General features: G+C 39.9%; 1 protein-coding gene across 3 annotated transcripts in view; it reads right to left on the bottom strand.

Annotated features, from left to right (window-relative positions):
* The window catches only part of TRIQK (triple QxxK/R motif containing), a 450171-nt gene that overhangs the window by 124591 nt on the left and 306711 nt on the right, over nt 1-18869 (bottom strand). Inside the window, exon 1 of one of the 3 annotated variants that reach the window (XM_070392277.1) lies at nt 236-353. The exons of the other annotated variants lie outside the window; for them this stretch is intronic. The gene's annotated coding sequence lies outside the window, so the exon portion shown is untranslated. Of the gene's footprint in view, nt 1-235; nt 354-18869 lie in introns of those variants that run through there. 3 annotated transcript variants of the gene reach the window in all.

Raw genomic sequence — 18869 nt, 5'->3', positions numbered from 1 at the left:
CACCCGCGGTCCCTAAGTCGCCACCATCCCCCCGGGGTGCCCCGAGGCCCGGTTCCTCCTCTCCTCGAGCCTCCCTCAGCCCAGCCCGCCCCGCGCCGCCCCCGGGAGCGGAGAGATCGTCTCTAAGACGCTGTGGGGGCCCGCCGAGGAGGTGCGCCCGCCTTCAGTCCCGGACCCCGAGCTTCCGGGCAGGGCCTGCCCGCCTCCCAGAGCCGCCCTCGCCGGACTCACACACCTCAGCTCAGCCGAGGCGAGGGCCGACACACTTCGGGACCGGCTGCCAATGGTGCCCAGGGAGGGTCCTGTCACTGAGAGGCAGTGGCTGCACGAGCCGGCAGCAGGCACACTTCCACTCCCAGAGAGCGGGACGGAAGGGGGCGGGGCTCCAGGGGCGGGGGCGGGGCCAGTCCTCAGCCCGAGCTCCCATTGGCCGGTCTCTCTCCCGCCTCTGGGCCGTCCTGGAGGACGCCAATGCGTCTTCCCTGAGGCCTGAGCGTACTTTGGACCTGAATCCTAGGTTCAGATACCGACCTGGAAATGAGACTGTAGAAATTTAAGATAAGGACACCGCCCGGCTGGTGTGGCTCAGTGGTTAAGCATCGACCAATGAACCAGGCGGTCAGGGCACGTGCCTGGGTTGCGGGCTCCAGCCCCAGTGTGGGGCGTGCAGGAGGCTGCAGGTCCGTGATTCTCTCTCATCATTGATGTCTTTCTCTCTCCCTCTCCCTTCCTCTCTGAAATCAATAAAAGTATATTTTAAAAAATAAAATAAGGACACCTACTTGTGTTATAAGTATAAAACACGAAAGTACGTTCCTTCCATCATTGAACGCTTGTCATCATCCACAGTCTCCAGGGAGCACCCTGGATGCAAGTAGCACACTCTCAGAAAACAATGCTGTTGGCCTGTTCAAGCCTTGAAGATGGATGCATCGCCATAGGAAAGGTGGTTCCTGAAACATGACCAGCAACTGAGGGTTGGGGGGAAGGTCCAGGAGTCCAGTTTTCACATCTACAAAATCCGTTGGAAAACATTTGACAACTGAATCGTGTACGCGTTGTACTCATGTCATCCTCACACCACCCAACGAGATATATTATTATCCACAGGCTACAAAGGATGAAACTGAGGTTCAGAAAAGTTACCTTTATTCAACAATTTAACTAATGAAAAAGTGCCCGTAGTCATTATTTTTATATTTGTGGTACATTAAATTTAAAATTATTTCAAAAACTCATACAACTTCCAATTTAATTTTTCTCTTGCTCAAATGTCACTTTCCTTTAGGCCAGTCCAGTATAGCTTTAAAAAACATGCCTTAAGAAAGGAAATACTATACAAAAGAACAAATAGACTAACTAGAAGGTTCTCTGAAATCTTCCAGGAATTGAATCCGAGTAGGAGGTTTATTTTCTCTCCTCCTAAATCATTTGCTGGTCTCCAGTTCCTCCCACAGAAATAAAGGTACAGTTAAATGAGATTATCTTAGTGATCACCAGATTGGGGGGTGTGGAGTTAAAACAGTGAAAGTCTTTTCCAACTATATTAAACCAATACCCTGAAGTATTTACCTTGTTAGATACAGTGTAGTAAGAAAGGAAGAAAAACAAAAATACCTTCGGAGAATTGCTTTGAGATTCAAATATTAACCATACTATAAAATTATTGGAGTAAAAGAAACATTCCAGATTCTTCTGAAAGCTTGCTAACTACGAATACCTCTATCTAAATTTTTTTTTACTTATATGACTTACAACCCCATTGTTTCTTTAAAAAATATTTGGCTTTAGGCTAAAAATAAAGAGCAATCATATATATTAAGAAGTACATTATATAAATAAATACTGTAAGGTTAAATAAAAGTGGTGAATTATTTGAATTATTTTTCAATTGCATATTTAAATAAGTACAGAAAATACATTTGTTTGAATATTCTCACATATATGAGATTATACATTTAAATAAATGTATTATAGTCATGTAAATGTGTAATCATTGAAATAAACACAGCTGTATATTCCCATATGTATAGCTCCAGATGTTTGAAGCATACATTCAGAATTCTGGAGCTCGACACCTTGGTATCTGGTTAATCATCCAGTAGAAAATGCTGAATATGCACAGGAATACATCCTAAAACTCTATCAAGAGTGGGAAGAAAACAAGCTGAAAACAGTGAATAATGAATTTCTGCCCCTGAACAGATCCTTATGAAATAGCTTGTCCTAGCAAGTTGTTCTGAAAACAGTTTACTGATCTGTAAAATGGACCCTAGCCAGCTAGTTATAGGAATATGAGTATTGCAAAGTAGTCTTCCTGCATCTTTCTAAGTAATTAAACTCCAAAAAACAATGTTTAAATTAACATAGGTTAAAAATAGAAGAATATTGGTATAACGATATTCAGGATTTGTCAGAATGTGGTAAGAGTGAAACAATGCTGGAATTACTAAAGAAACCAGATATTAAGCTTTCTACATTGCTCTTTAAAACAACAAAATGGAATATATTTTATAAAGATTTTTTCAAATGTTGGAAACTTCTCTTATATTTGTCAATAACAAAATTAAATTAACCAGAACATCTGTGTCTCTAAGAATGCTAGTCAAGTTTGCTGTGATGCTTCTGTTTTATTTCCTATGATTTCTCTTTGTGTTTTCTCTGTAATTTTTTTTTTTTTTTGGTCAGATTTGCCAAAGATCTGTGAATATTATAGGTTTATAAATTAAAGGAAAACAGTGAAGTCTACTTTTATTATCACACCAAGTAGGATGTATTGATATTAAGTAACAAAAACTGACTTTGATTAACTAAAGCCATAAAATTGAATTTATTGCTGGGTCATAGAATTGAGAAATATGAGTGAGAGGATCTCAGAAGCACCAGCCTATGTATAATTTTCTGTTACTATTAACAGAAGAACTCAATTCCAGTTCTATCTACCACTGGGGAGGTATAAATTCCTCCCAAGATTTAAATTGCTGGAAGAAAGGATCCAACTCCTACCGAATAGCTCATTAATTATAATGTTTTTAAAATTTTTTATCTTGGTTTCTTAGGTTTTCTTGATATATGCAATTATCAGAAGAAAGAGGCAATTTTGTCTTTTCTAACCCGGTTTTCTTATCTTATTGCATTAGTTATTACCTCAAAAGTATAATGAAATAAATTACTTAAATTAAATTTCAAATTTATTTAATTCTTCTGCACTGTTCAAGGCTCAGAGGAGTTAGCAGAGAACAACAAGAAAAAAAAAACTCCTCCTAATGGAATTTAGATTTTAGAGGTCAATATGACGGACAATAAGCAAAACAAAGCAAAATATATAGGCTGGTATATAGTTTTTTTTTTAGTGTTGTTGTTAATCATCACCCAAGTATATTTTTCCATTGATTTTTAGAGAGAGTGGAAAGAAGGGTGGGGAGGGAGGGGGACAGAGAGAGAAAGATTGATATGAGAGAGATACATTGATTGGTTGTCTCCAGCATGACCCCCAACTGGGTGGCCAGGGATCAAACCTGCAACCTAGGTGCACACCCTTGACCAGGAATTGAACCAGAGATCCTTTGGTGCACTGGCCAATGCTCTAACCACTTAGCACACCGGTCAGAGTTAGTGCTATACAGTTTTAAGTGCTGACGATAAAAATAAAACATAGAGCTGAAACCGGTTTGGCTCAGTGGATAGAGCGTTGGCCTGTGGACTGAAAGGTCCCAGGTTCGATTCCGGTCAAGGGCATGTATCTGGGTTGCGGGCACATCCCCAGTAGGAGATGTGCAGGAGGCGGCTGATCGATGTTTCTCTCTCATCGATGTTTCTAACTCTCTATCTCTCTCCCTTCCTCTCTGTAAGAAATCAATAAAATATATTTTTAAAAAAACATAGAGGTTCATGGACAATGTTGTGGGTGGCTAAAAAGAATGATAACAAGGAGCATACCTATTTTATTACTCATTTTAGAATATAGAGTCTCACTATTTAGAATATTAGTTGTTGCTGAAAGTGTTCCTCTTTTATATTTCTTTTCTTTCAATTTCAGTTTTTAAAAATTAAGAAGGGCAGCTAAATTTGACCAAATTGTTTAAAGCATGTAATTATATATATTCATAAGGACTTCCTCCTTTAATTCATTAATGAAATTAATTTATAAATATAAGCTCATCCTACCTTTCCTGACACAAACTATATTTTATAATAATGTATGATTGTTTTTAATTTGCTATAGTCAATTTGCTAATATCCTTGAATTATAGCTTTATTTATAAGTAAAATTGGCCTACATTTTTCTGTTTGTCTTATAGTGATCAAAGAATTACTTCAATGAGGGATTCTCCATCTTTTCTATGGCATGAACCATTAAAATAGCTTCAGATTATATCTTTAATATAGGAGTAGCTAACATTTCTATGAAGAGTAACATAGACTGTTATCAGACTGTTATAAGCACTTTATGTATATTAATTTAGTTAATTATCACAGCGACTCTATCAGGTACACGTAATTATCCATATTTTACGGATGAGAAAAACCTCAGCACAGAAAAGTTACACAGCATATTGAAGTTCTTTTGGGTGTGATGCCCTTTTACCTATGGTTTCCAACTTATTTTATTGTCACTAATCTACTGACACTGTCTACCTCTTGGGTTGATATTATTAACTTACATTTTGCTGGAAAAACATGCATTTCCTCTAAGTTCTCACATTTGTTGCCAAAAGTTGCAATTTTTTTCTTTTAAATCTTTGTTTGCTTACATATCTCTGATTCCGTTTTTAATATTCAAATCATATGTATTTTTACCCTTATAACTTCTTAATCAGGCTCATGAGGGGACTTAGCTATTTTAGTGGTCTTTCTATATAACTTGCTTTCAATTTTTTATTTGTTATTCTCTGCCTACAGTTTTCTCATTTCAATCTTATTTTTTCTAATTTACTGAGATGAATGTTCCTTTATTTTTATTTATTTTTATTCATATTAAAAGGTTGTTAAAGCAATAAACATTTCCCCATACTTTCACTTTCAAACTTTTTGTGTCCTTGGATCTCAAGTGAGTCTCTTGTAGGCGTGACTGCTCTTACTGTGTCTACATATCCCTGGTATCTATTTGCTCACTCCTTTGTTTTCACCTTTTTTAAAATCCCTTTGTTTCTATCATTTCATATAAAATAATCACAAAACATATTTTTCTGTCCAGGCTGATATTTAGAAGAATAAATGTTTACTTTATCGCTTCTTTTCTTTCCTTTTTCTTATTTTTTGCTAGCTCATTTATTCCTGTTTTTACCTTTATTAATTTAGAAGTCCTAATATTTACATGTTGCCATTTTAGTTCATAGGGCCCATCTACTTTAAAGGTTCTGTTTGGTCTCTTTGAGAGCACAAATGTTTTCTCTCACCTACGCATGTCTTCATTCAACTCTGCTGGCTAGGCCAGGCTTCCTGAATTATTCATGTGATTGAAAATCTAAATAGTAGGTACACAGATTGGCTTCCTGTGAACAGGTGATGTGTAACTAGCAACTGTGAGGAGGCACCAGAAGGAGGGTTCTCCAATCTATGTTCAGTTAAATGTCTTAATGCAATTCCAGTCTTGGGCATAAGAATTATCTTAGTTCATTCGTGTGTCTTTCCTTGCAGTACTTCTGGGTCCTGGAAGATCCTGAATTGTTGTGCCCCTACTCCCACCTCTAGGATTTCGCATATTTCCTCCTCCACAAAAGCCCTTGGATAGATACATAGTGTTGCCGCTCTGTCGAGCTACTTGTCCTGTTTCCTGCATTTCAGAAAACATTTAGTTGGTAGGATACTGGGAATGTGGGTGTCCTGAACTTGTATGTTCTTGTATGTTAACTCTAATTTAAAAATAAACATTTATTTTAACAAAGAATATTATTCATGATTTCAGTCTTTTTATTTTGATTTTTGAACATTGTGTTATCATCCCTACCCTCTCTCCTGGCCAACTATCTTGTATATGTCACCACAAGGGAGATATGATGGAAAATAATTGTAAATAAGAATAATTGAAACAAATCTGTTGTGGGTCCATCAATCTTTTGTCATATTTAAAGAATGTATTACAGCAATATATCTCAATATAGAAATCAGAAGACTAGTTTGCTTTTTGCCTCTGATATGCTTTGATACTGAATAAAGCTCTTCAGCACAGTTAAAAATAGGAGTTTGTGAGATAAAGGATGAATGATTAATAATTACATTATGTAATCAAATATTAAATATTCAGCCTACTTAATATTGATATATTGTAATTCCCTTTCCATATTAATTTTAATCTCTCTATTAATTTTTTAGTGTTATAATAAAAATGGTTGTGAGAAAGAGAAATAGTTTTAAGCTTCATTGTGAGTATTTACATGAAGTTTAAGAAAGACAATTGGGCCCTAACTGGTTTGGCTCAGTGGATAGAGCGTCGGTTTGCGGACTGAAGGGTCCCAGGTTCAATTCCAGTCAAGGGCATATACCTTGGTTGTGGGTACATACCCGGTGGGAGGTGTGTAGGAGGCAGCTGATCGATGTTTCTCTCTCATCGATGTTTCTAACTCTCTATCCCTCTCCCTTCCTCTCTGTAAAAAATCAATAAAATATATTTTTTTTAAAAAAGAAAGACAATTGGTGGATAAGGTTGTTGGATAAGAATGCATTCTACTGACAGAGATTGGAAAATTTCTAAGGAGTTAGTGTTAGCACAGTAAAAAGGTAGAAAATAAAACTAAATCAATGCTTTTTAAACTTCTGTACTTGATAATTCATCAAAGACTGTCAAGAAACTTGAGAACCACCATGATAACATTAAAACATCTTTATTTTGTGAAACGGGCAGGTATTTTATGTGTAACGTAAGGTGAGTTGTAAGTAAGGATATAAGTACAGTGAAAGGGATGGGGTAGTGGAGATTCTAGCAATGTAGGTCCGGTGTGGACACAACTTGTGGGAGAGGAGAAGAGAAGAAGAAAGAGCAACACCAGCAATTAAGCATTTACTATGTGCCTAACCTTGGGCTGTACTTTACAAACATCGGTCATTGAACCATTGTCCCAAAACTGTATCGTGGGAAATAACCCTATATATAGATGAAGCAACTGAGGACTGAGAGGTTAAAAAACTTGACTCAAGTAGCACACTACTAATTAGGAAGGATAGCATTCAAATTTAATCTGAATATAAAGCCCATTCTCTTCCAACTATCCTTCTACTTGGAACCGCAAATACATCAAAACCAAATATAGGCCAACTAGTAGCCCTGCACACGAATCTGTGTGCCAGTAGCTCTCTGCGGGGCCTGGCTGCTCCGTGCCCACTGCCCAGAGGCTCTCCACGGCCCAGAGGCCCATCGCAGCCAGGGTGAAACGTTTGCTTCATCGTCCCCCCATCCCCCGGCCACTCCGTGCCTGCTGCCCAGAGGCCCTCCTTGGCCGGGGTGGAATGCTTGCCTCATCGCCACTCATGCTGCCCACTCTCAGCGGCTGCCCCCCTGGGACTGGGAGACACCGGCAGGGCTGAGAAGACTGGGCGCCACCATCTTTTGTGATGGAGTGATGGTTAATTTGCATATTACCCTTTTATTAGATTGGCTGCTAAGAGCAGAAGAGAAAAGTGTATGATGGAAAGTTGAGGGGAGAAAGAAGAAATATTTGTAAGCCTTCAGAAAACTATCTGGAGAGCAATCAAGTAAATATCTACTGCAGAACTATTATTAAGGCAAGAATTTTATTCTAAGCCAGGGGAATGATATAGGAATCAGAAATGAGTGGGAGGGCCCTGGCCAGGTAGCTCAGTTGGTTGGAGTATCATCTGGATACGCCAAGTTGGCGGGTTCAATTCCTGGTCAGGGCACATACAAGAATCAACCAATGAATGCATAAATAAATGGAACAACAAATCAATCGCTCTCTCCCTCTCTCTAAAATTGATTAAAAAAAAGAGGAAGAAATGAGTGGGAGGAAATATAGACTGATTTTGGACTCTTGAAATTGGATGTATCGATCTTACCCTGTACATCCTGAGCCAAGAATTTTGGTGAGAGGGCAAAGATCATATGAACTTTATGCATTAAAATGATTACCGTGTGTGTGTGTGTGTGTGTGTGTGTGTGTGTGTGTGTATGTGTGAAACAAACATCCTAATTAAAGTTTTATTCAGTAACTTAAAAATAATGGACATTTTTGTTTATGTGTCTCTCTTCCTCATTAGATGGTGAGCTTCTTGTGGTGTGGTACCATGTCTTACTGACCTCTGAACTGCCTTTGTCAGCTTACAGAGCCTGGAACACAGTATAGTATGTGATCAATACATGCTGATGACAGGAAGAAGGACCAGAGGAAGAGAGATTGGGAAGGAGGGAGAGAAAAGAGGAACCAATTTGAATGAGATAAAGGAATTAACAGAGGGTTTTCAGACAAGCAAATTCAATAAAGATTTTACTCTGTTACATGAATTTCATTCTCGAATCGTGTGTGGTCCATGAAATTAAACATCCCTCAAATTACTCAACATATAATAAAACTACAGAATATAAATATGCAGTTAAGCAGATGCTGTTAGGGTGTGTAGGTGCCAATTTTTACATATCCTTTTGTAACAGTATGCATGCAGTTTTCCTGTGTGTTTCCCCCCACAAAACAATCCATTTTTCTTTAATAATAATAATTGCTAGCAGCCCAACTCTAATAAACAGCCCTGCAATAATAAGTCAGTATGTGCCCACATAGAGGAAAGAGAAAGGATTACTTCAGAAAACAGATGTCAGCTTCAAGCTTCCAAGGATTTATTATAAACAGAAATGAGCAAAGAACATGAAAAATACTTTGGCAGTGCTATTTGAATACAGGGCTAATGAAAGGCTATATTCACCACCAAATGTATGCTAACAGCCAAATCGCCAGGACCTCTACTGTTTCGGAATGGCCTATGCCAAAACACAGACTACAATTACCCATAAAAAATGGTTAAACCAAATGTGAAACAGCAGGATTCACTTTCTACTGGGAAATCTCTTGCAGTATAATTGCATTCTGTTGTGACAAATAGGAAATACATAAAAATAATAAATTAAAAATCAATTTTGGATAAGTAGTGCTAAAGAAAAAAATAAAGTCTGAGTAAAATTTATCCATTAGCAATTATTCGGAACCACTTCTCTCTTCTTAATATTCGTTTCAATAAACACTTTAACAAGGTAAGCCCGTGTATAGCTAACTCTGAAAATGATTTTATCATTTTTCATCCTAGTCATTGTGCTACATAAACAGACTAGTAAAAAGTCTTAACATTTTTATTGGTAAAATTCAATATTTTTAAAGACACGAGTCTATTATGTAAAAGAAATGTTTTACATTTTGCAGTTTTGTAGAATTCATTGACTATTTTTTATTTTTGTTTTTGTTGTTTGTTTGGTTTTTTTGGTGATTCTGTTGCCGTTTTGAGCACCAACCAACTGATGCCATGAAAAGTAATTTAATAATTTTAATCCCATATATTTCAAATATCAAATAGACTATTCGGACAATGCACTGTTTAGAAGATCCTATTATTACACACAATAGTGTGGGGTGAGGAGATGCCACATTTATTTTGAGAGGAAAGAAAAATCTGTGTTTCATTTGTTACACTGCTAACTTCACTTTAGGTAATTGCATTCAGCTTTATTATTGCCCAGAGCAATAACTGATGGTTAGTTATTGAAGTCTGAACTGATTTTCTCACTTCCCAGGGGAGTCTAGAGATTTACATGGTACACAGCAGTAACTAATAGATATAATCTGGTCATAATGTAACCATATAATGTGTTATTTACTTGTGGAGAACATAGATGTTTAACACTTTAACAGTTCCTCAAGAAGAGTGGAATATTTCACTCAAGATACATAAATATGAACTGAATACTGTTCTACCAAAAAACTGACCAGAAAGATTTTGTTAGAACCTATGAAATTATGCATATATGTATATGCAGTAGTACATAAAGTTTGTTGTAATCTTTTACATTTTATTTTTTATTTAGAGACTCCAAAAAGTACTTAATATCATTTGAAAATTCTTTTCAGATTGCTAAAATTTCAGCTAAATCACATTTAACATATAGTCAAAATCATACTACAAAATAAATTTAGTGTGTGGTTAATCTGTGAGTGTTTATTTACTCTTTCCCCATTATAAATTTTTAGTTTTATAGTTTTACTTCCCCCGCACTCAGAAAATTAAATAAAAATAAGCTTTCTCTTCTTTTTCATCATGTTCATTGGAGGCTCAGATAGCTGAACACCGGTTTTAGAACCCAAACCAGGAATGGCATACACACAAACCAGGACAATGAAGAAACATGCAAGTTTTTGTCAAAATCCTCACTTTCATTGTACAGAGGCAATTGTCTTTAACATAAAGGTATTGGTGTGCTCTCATTGTTTGCAAAATGTACATGTAATGTAAATTTATTGTATGATTCTTCAGTAAAATGCTCATGGCAGTCTAGTATAATAGGGGCAAATGTTTTATTAAAGGAGGTTTCTCTGTTCTTTTTTTTTATCCAAATGATATAAATGTTTTATGAAGGTTTCAGAGTATTCCTCCTGGAAATATTATGAGGCCTGCTCTTCTCACAAAGCAGGAGAGATTTCTTTTGCATCTTAATGCCATTAACCCTAATGAGTGTTATCCACAAAACACCTTGTGCATCAGAAAACAAAAACATCTTTTCTCAACGAAAAAAATAATGAAATAAAACAAAACTTCCCTGGGCTATGCATAGAGATTCATATTCCTTAGCACTGAATTCGGTATGCATAATGTATGCTAAAAGCATGCTAATTCTTTTACTTATTCTGGAAAGCCTCTCTGATAATAGTGATCATGACTGCTTCTTAGCAAAGAGTTAATAGCAAAGAACATCAGTGAGGTCTCCTTTTATTCAGACTATAACATAAAGTATAAAGCATTCACCATAAATAATTTAAACTAGAGTTTAAATAAACAAAGTACACAGCAAACGAACAAAATACACTTTACAAAGCAATGTCCCTTCTTTAAAACAAAATACTGCCCACTTGCTAATTCAACAAGACAAATGCCTTGCTTTTCACTGTATCCTGCAGTATTGATATCATTGAGAGATTTTAAATCAGTAGACATAATCCTACCCTAATGAAAAATTCTTCGGTGTGACTTGCTTTATTTTTCTTTACGTTTAGAATATATCTGTACAAAAAGTATGAGACTAGACATAATCTTAGCGGTAAAGGTTGGCTAGGAACAGATCTCAGTCACTTGAATACCTTGTAGGTGGTACAATGTAGGTGGGGCACATGACAAAAATTGATTGAAGACACACTGCTTTTGAACTTGATGAGCCTGAAGTCCATTTCCAAGATTGGAAATAATTTGGGACAGGAATGAGATGAAAGAGAAAGAAATCTGATAAAGGAACATTGTGGCAGAAACAAAGGTGCTATTTTTGTATCCTTCCAGCTCTGTTTTTTGGGGGTGCATTTAGGGAAAATCCCTTCTCATGAAAACCATGAGTGGAGAAAGATGTCACCCCTCAGGGCATCGGATTTCAAAAAGGCGTTGGGACAAAATGCTGCCCAGGTAGCCAGGTTCTAGTTTGTGTATGCATTAATTTTGCTGGAGGATGTGTTCTCACAGCCAATATTCCAGCAGTGGTATGAGAGGTCTTGCCCAGCCCGTGTTGCTCAGTGGTTGGCCCAGGCCTATGAACCAGGAGGCCACAGTTGGATTCTGGGTCAGGGCACATGCCTGGGTTGCAGGATCAATCCCCAGTAGGGGGTGTGCAAGAGGCAGCTGATCAATGATTCTCATCTTTGATGTTTCCATCTCTCCCTCTCCCTTCCTCTCTGAAATCTAAAAGAGAGAGAGAGAGAGAGAGAGAGAGAGAGAGAGAGAAATGTTGATTGGTTGCCTCCTGTACGTGCCCACACTTAGGTATTTGCCCTAACCAAGAATTGAGCCCTCGGTGTCTTTGGTGCACTGGACAATGTTCCAACCAACTGCGCCACCTGGCCAGGGCGAAGTTTCTTTTCTTGTTCCTAAAATTTGATCACCTATATCTTTAAAAGTAGAAAGAAAAATTTATTTCCTAAGCAGAAGCATACAGGAAAGCTAATTTTTTCCTCCAAAGTCAGAATATTCCATTCCTTTAAACATTTCTCTCCAGGACCTAGTATAAAACAGTGATTACAAAGAGAATGGATTCTAGACTCAGGGTGCCCGTCACCAAATCCTGGCCCCAACACTCAGCAGCTGTGACTGGACCTTGAGCAAACAATTAAACCCCTCTATGACTTAGTTTCCTCATCTGTAAACGGGGATAATTGAGATTTGTTAACTCATTGGGTTGGGTTATTATTTGACAAGTTACCTTGTCAAAATAACTTGATGCATTATTTTCCATGTAACACATAGTAAGCAGTCAATAACTGTTAACAAACGGGCCAGTAACATTTTAAATTATTCATAGTAAGTTACATGACTTTGCACCTTTACGGCATATCTATTCTACGTGGTAGGTGTGCAAAATCAAAACACATGGGTAGCGATGAACACGCTGGCTAACTAACACATTGGTCTGACTGCATGGTTCTTGACCTCCTCTTCTAGTGAACACAGTGAGGCAACTAATTGTTTTATTTTGTCTTGATAAAGCTTCACCTGGAACATCCCTAGATCCTTAAGTCCTATTTGTATTTCATCTACTTTCTTAAATGCCAGATGCTGAGTATGATTTAAAAGTTTCTTGTCTACTGCAAAATAACGCACTTGCTTCTGGCTTTCCATTTTGTCTACATGCTTCTCATGTTTCTAGAGAAAATTGAAGCATTTTGAGAAGAATCCAGCTTACTGCAGAAAGAGTGCTCGTGTCAGCATACGACCGAGCAGCTGTGTCATGCACTGCAAGTATCAGAAGCAAGTGCAATCTACACGAATAAAAGACAAAGATGCTAATTGACCATACCTTCGCTACGCCTACCAGCCAATCAGAGCGACTATATGCAAATTAACCCAACCAAGATGGCGGTTAATTTGCATATACCAGCTGGGAGCGAAGACTGAAGACAACGTGGAAGTGAAGCGCTACAGAAGGGAGCAAAGGAGAGGCAGCAGAGACAGGAACGGAGCCAAGGCGGCGGAGGCGGGAGGTGGGAGGGGAACCCAGCTGGGCGGTGGAGCGGGAGAGGGAACCAACCAGCCACGCGACAGAGCGGGAGGGGAAACAAACCAGCCTTGCAGCGGAGCAGGAGCGCAGCCCGCCTCAAGGGGTTTCGCTCCCTTCGCTGCTTCGCTCCAGCTGCAGGAAGCCCTATTCTTGCAGGAATCTTCCTGCAACGGGCCTCTAGTTCCTTTAAAAAGGATTTCCCAGAAGCTCCAGCTGGAAGCTCAGTCATAGGTGGTCGAATTAGCCACCACCTGACCCTGCCATCTTGGCCACAGAGATTTCACTGGGGAGGGCAATGAACTCCAAGGCATCCACAGGCTCCTGAGATAGCATGGGTGACAGTCTTCCCTCAGTCACCACACTGATACCCAAATGAATCAGATCTCCCTCCCGGGTGGGATTGGGTTGGGAGGCACGTAGAATAGCTCATCGGTGGCAGAAGCAGAAGTGAAAACAGCACTGGAAGCCCAGGTCGCTGGAAATTAGATGTTGGCTGAAGAAGAGTGGGGCCCAGACAGGGGAGAAAGCAATGAGGTAACTTGAGCATCGCATTGGCTCTCAAAGGCTGAATCCCATTTGCCACAAGGCCTGGCTGTCCGTGGTTTCTTATTCTTACAGTTTTGTTGGTTGGTTGGTTGGTTGGTTGGCTTTCCTTGATGATGGGCTAAAATTCCATTTTTCTTATTTTTATAGGATTCCCTGTATGAGGAAACCTGAATACATCTCTGTTCCTTACAAATAAAAAACCTAAATAAGAACCAACACTAGAAGTGGTTAACTTTGGGACCTAAAATATGCACCACACTAGTGAGATTTATTTGTGTACCTATAATCAATTATGAAAAAAAAATCATTTACAGTATTTTGATACTAGGCAATCCTTTACATATTATAGCAAAATCTTTTTGTTTGCTTTTCATGACTAATCTATGGAGGAATTATTTCTGAGTATATTTCCTAATTGGTCCATATTTTAAGCATTTATATAACTATAACAAATTAGCTACTTATATTCATTTCCTATAGCAATATTACAATCATTATTGTTGTCATATTTTAAAACATGACTATTTTATTTACATTGCCCCTATTATAGAATTTTAAGGATATATAATTTCTGAAAAAATCTATTGTGCTTTAACTTATAAACAAGTGATTAGTCTCCTCAGCTATTATAAAATATATATTTTACACATTGCATTAGGCAGTCACAGTTTGAGTTTTTGTTCATTTACTTAAAATTATTCTCTAGGTATTGATGGTTTTGTTTTCCTGTATGGAGCGTATGTAAACATTTTCTTTTTAAATAGCAAAATAAGCCACTATAATACTGGGTTGTCCTCCTAAGTCCTTCCACAAGCATCCTATGAATTTCTATCTATTGAGTTCTTGCCTGCTTGCCAGTGTCCCTTGCTAACTGATAAACTTCTAGAGAAGAACTTTATCTTCTGTATCTTACAGCTCCATCATCAGGCACATAAGTAGAAAAAAACCCCACCTTTTAAAGTACTGCAAATGATACATTTCCTTCTAAGCTTATGGCAGAAACCAAATACCTCCATTGAATATCTACCTATGTTATTATTAAGACTTATAAGGCCCTTACGCTCCAAAGGTGTTGAAAACAGATGGTATATTTTGCAATTTAACCCCTAGAAGGAGAAAGAAGTTGATCAAAATTTGTCACCAGAGAACAAATTAATAAGGCATTAAAACATCATTTGGAACCTAACATGGTAGGCACTTCCTGTGGCTATTAGCAATTTAATTATTGATGATAATTTTTGAATTAGAGACCTTTGATACTGGAGATTGAAACCATAGCAACACCTGTCTTTGCATGCACTTTTTTGTGTGTATTTAAATATGAAGCACTACGTGCAAGCTAGTTGGAGGTGGGAGGGGAGACCGAGGTGGAAGCCTGCCACTGAATTTGAATTACGGAGGGAATGCAGCCGTGTTGTACTCTCTTGTCAATATCTCCATCCAGCTGGTGCTGACATAATTAAGCATATCAAGCACAGAAGACGACATTTTAAATTCCAAGTACTGTTCCAAGACCTGTGAGTAGCTACGAAAGGTGCATTCAGTAATCAGTAACACATGGTAAGGTGTGTAGTTCTAGTACTTTATCTATCCACTTTGGATCTGTTACAAAACACAAAGAACTAGAAAAGCCAAGATTATTAACTTCATAAAGAGTGGCCTTGTTTAAAGAATTTGACTTATCAGAGCATATTTAATTTTTAAAAATATACTTAGAATGGGATCTTTCAGCACCAGCATAAAGCAAACAAGTGAAACTCCCTGAGACCTCGAAGGTCAACCTCCGTTATTCTCAACTATAGAATCTAACATGGTGTGTATTCACCTTAAGCTGTCAATAGGATCTGCCTGGTGGAATGAATACCCTGTCCATAAAGTGGGAATATCCTGTGCATTACAGAAGATTTATGTGGATTAGAAATAAAATAGATAAGCATCTAAACATCTGTAGCAACAACTGATGCTCCATAAAGTGGGAGCAATACATAGTTATAATATACTAGGGGTCCAGTGCACAAATTCAGTCCACAGAAACGAGGACCTTGGGCCACATGAGGCTGCAACTGGCACAGGGGTGAATCTCGGCCTACTTTCCACACCCCTGGTCCCCTGTCTGCTGGCAGCCCCGCTCCCACTGCCGCTGCTCCCACACACTGATGGTGCCAGCCCCGCTCACACCGCTGACAGCATGGAGCAATTGGGGCCAGCGCCAGCAGCAGGTGTGAGCAGGGCTGGCACCATCAGGGGGTGTGAGTGGCGGCTACTGCCCCAATCGTCCCTCAGGAACAGGAGGAGGTGGAGAAGCCCTCAGGGGCAATCAGGGCTGGCAGCGGCCGCTCACACCCGCGGATGGCACCGGGTGTCTGGGGCCGGTGCTGGGCACCGGCAGTGGGTGCAAGTGGGGCCGTCGCCAGCAGTGGGTGCAAGAGGCAGCTGCTGGCCCCGATCACCCCTCAGGAGCAGGGAGAGGTGGAGAAGCCCTGAGGGGCGATTGGGGCTGGCAGCTATCACTCACACCTGCTGACGGCGCCGAGTGATTGGGGCCGACACTGGGCACTGGCAGCGGGTGCGAGCGCCGGGCAGGACCGTCGTGCACAGGAGCAAAGAATTTTCAGTAACCGCCAGAGGCTCACCCCAATGACAGTGACCAGCGCCCCGCCTTGGTCTGGCACCCCTGCTCACCTGCTCCACCATCCCACTGCAGCTAACGCCTGCCATGTTCCACACACGCCCCCTGGTGGTCAGCACACATCATAGCGACCGGTTTTTCAGTTGTTCAGTTGTTCTGGTTGTTCTGCCATTCAGTCTGTATGCATATTAGCATTTTATTATATAGGATAATTTAAATTATAATGGGATATATGCCTTAGCTGGTTTGGATCAATAGATAGAGCCTGCGGACTGAAGGGTCCTGGGTTCGATTCCGGCCAAGGGCACCTACAGTCGCAGGCTCAATCCCTGGTCCTGGTTGGGGCAATTGGGAGGCAACCAACTGATGTGTCTCTCTCATGTCCATGTTTCTCTGCCTTTCCCCCTCCCTTCCACTCTTTCTAAAAATCAATGGAAAAGTATCGCCGGGTGAGGATTAACAAATAAAAAATTATAATGGGATATAGTTATACATTTTGGCTTTTAAAAATATGACTCAGGAGTCTGTCCCTGACTGTCTTGCCTGACTCTCATTGCTTCTCCCCCCACCCCCCGCCAATTCTTCTGTTTCGTTCTTTTCCTGCCCTCTGTTTCCTGCACATTTGTTCAGCAGAGCAGTTATCATTTTAAAATTTGTCTTCAAAGCTCATGACTTGAAGGCCTCAGGTGCAACTCTAAAAGGCATACCTAAGTATTGTACTAGACAAGGACGATTATCTCCCAGGAAAAATGCTGGTGCCAGCTGAGATGAATTTTTCACCTGCTTCCGCTATGTAATTTTCCCTGTCATTCATAGAAAGTTCTGTCACGGTTGGAAAAAAAAATAAAAGACACCATATGGAACCAGGTCTGTGACTACCTTCCTAAAGCTTGTGGGGCTATACATTTAGTTTGTGATCCCAAAGATTGGAATAATCTACATGATGGTTTTCAAGATACAGGGTGGAATTCTAGGAGTCTCTGGGGAAGAGAGGTTAAACAGTTGGGTCTCTGGGCCCTTCCATACTAACATTTTTATTTGCTGAATAGGTAAGTATTTGTTGTTGTTCTTTTAATCTATACTTAAAAAGGTTTTAAAAATCGCTGGACTATGGCATAACGCATGAGCAGAATATAAGGCAGTGTTTACTGCGAATAAACTTTCACCTGTTTACAGCATTCTGCAAGATGAATTCCAGGAATAATTGAAGGCATGATCTGGACCACAGACTGCACAAGGGTACGTGGTTTTACAACATGGCATCTGTGTACATTACCCATCCATAACTTGAAACCAAGCCACAGAGTCAAAGCTTGTGGCGTGACACAAGCTATTCGTTTACGTGTTGCTGATAGTAAAAAGTGCCTCGCAGCCATAACAATGGGATACGAAAGTGTAGGGTGGGCCTTTTTAAAAAATTCTACGTGTTTGAAGAGAGAGAGCGCAGTCATTACGATTGTAGCCCTCCAGTAGCAGCTAATACTCTTTCAAATAAAATAAGCGCCCGATTTCCTGTCAGAAATGTTAAAAGAGCTTGCAAGGATTACTGAGCACATTCTCTTTGTTTGGGTCCTCTGAGAAGCAGAAGCCAAGGAAGGATTAGATGTTCAAGAGATTTAATGAGGGAAGCTGGTTGAAGGATGAGGGGAGGAAACAGGAAGGGAGAGCTGCACACCACAGAGCTACGCAGGCACCTGCCAAAGAGGAGGGGAAGAAAGGAGACGGTAGCCCTAGCCCATTTGGCTCAGTGAATGGAGCATCGTAGTTCTGTGGACTGAAAGGTCCCGGGTTCCATTCCAGTCAAGGGCACATGCCTGGGTTGTGAGCTTAATCCCCAGTGGGCGTGGAGAAGGCAGCCGATCAATGATTCTCTTGCATCACAGATGTTTCTATCTCTCTCTCCCTTCCTCTCTGAAATCAATAAAACAAATATTAAATAACTTTTTTTTTTTTAAACAAGGAGACAGGTAGAAAGTCCTCAGGCTGTGATGCAATCTTAAGAAAATTGTGGCCGGTCCCATGGAGTCCCTAAGCCAAAGATGTCGGTCAGAGGAGTCCTGTTCCCGCCAGTCCCTGCACATGACCACCTGGGGGCGGCCTGGAGGAAGTGCGGCCCTGGGTGGGCACTGGTTCTAGGTCCACACGGGCAGCAGCTGGGGACTGTCAGTCAGCTCTGCTCCCCCAGCAGGAGATATGAGCAGCGTGTTTCCCAGCGGCCACACTTTCCAAACAGGAAAACCCTTCATTTGGGGAGCACTGTTAACAATCCTACCCTGGCAGACAATGCATTCACTTATGCCTTTGAATCAACCTGAAAAAATGCGCCTTTCTCTTTGCTTTCACAGCATCATCTGTCCCTGTGAGTCATCTGTCCTGAGCAGGGAGACTTCCCTGGAAGGACTCCTGACTGCATGGAGAATTGTGTCGTTCACGTTTTGCAAAACTGGTCATTCTAGTACTGTGTTTATCTACTTGATGATCATAAAGTAATGGAGGAAGAGCTTC

This window comes from Myotis yumanensis, unplaced genomic scaffold (genome assembly GCF_028538775.1).
Source record: "Myotis yumanensis isolate MYYU_CA2020_CCGP unplaced genomic scaffold, mMyoYum1.0.hap1 SCAF_15, whole genome shotgun sequence".
NCBI classification, from domain to species: domain Eukaryota; kingdom Metazoa; phylum Chordata; class Mammalia; order Chiroptera; family Vespertilionidae; genus Myotis; species Myotis yumanensis.
The sequence above is the reverse complement of the archived record's forward strand: the minus strand, read 5'-3'. Positions and strand labels throughout refer to the sequence as shown.